Source organism: Wasmannia auropunctata, unplaced genomic scaffold (assembly GCF_000956235.1).
Source record: "Wasmannia auropunctata unplaced genomic scaffold, wasmannia.A_1.0 LD336085.1, whole genome shotgun sequence".
NCBI classification, from domain to species: domain Eukaryota; kingdom Metazoa; phylum Arthropoda; class Insecta; order Hymenoptera; family Formicidae; genus Wasmannia; species Wasmannia auropunctata.
Genome location: NW_012026805.1, coordinates 177,191 through 178,015, shown reverse-complemented (window position 1 = coordinate 178,015; position 825 = coordinate 177,191).

Genomic DNA, 825 nt, shown 5'->3' with positions numbered 1-825 from the left:
TTAGTTAACCACACATACAGCAATTTATTTTCACAGTCACACACAAAGCAAGGTTCGCTGCTTCACACTAGTTCACTGATTCTTTCGTTTCCCGAGAATTCCGAGTCGGCACGGCTGACGATGGCCGGCGCGGCGGGGGTCTCCCCTCTTTTCTTCTCCCCACCAACGATTGAACAAGGACAAGAGAAGTGTGGAGTGTAGCCCTCTCATTTTAGCTTCTGCCCCACCGAGAACAATAGGGCGTGCAGTCTATCTTATAAGTCTATGGTATATATATATCGTCCGTCCGAGCGTACCGAGTTGTAGAGATCTAAGTATTTAATAAACCAGTTCTTTTGTATATATTATACAGAAACCGAGTCTCATTAATTGCTCTTCCCTCTCCGCCCTGAGCCAATTTCGCCGCCCGTTTCCGACGAGCTACTCCGTGCGACGAAATAACGGCAGTTGTCACATGATTTTTCAGTCGACGAATAATTAATAGATACGGGATTGATAACCATTAACTAATAAATTCGGTGTTAAAGTCAGTCGACTGCTTGCTATCGTCGGGTGAACGTCTCGTGTCAGTAAATCGTCGTGTGTTAATAAATTGTGCGCGTATGTCCTTCTTCGAGTGATTTTTCAGTCGACAAATAATTAATAGACACGGGATTGATAATCATTAACTAATAAATTCGGTATTAAAGTCAGTCGACTGCTTGCTATCGTCGAGTGAACGTCTCGTGTGTCAGTAAATCGTCGTGTGTGAATAAATTGTGCGCGTGTTTCTTTCTTCGAGTGATTTTTCAGTCGACGAATAATTAATAGACACGGGATTGATAA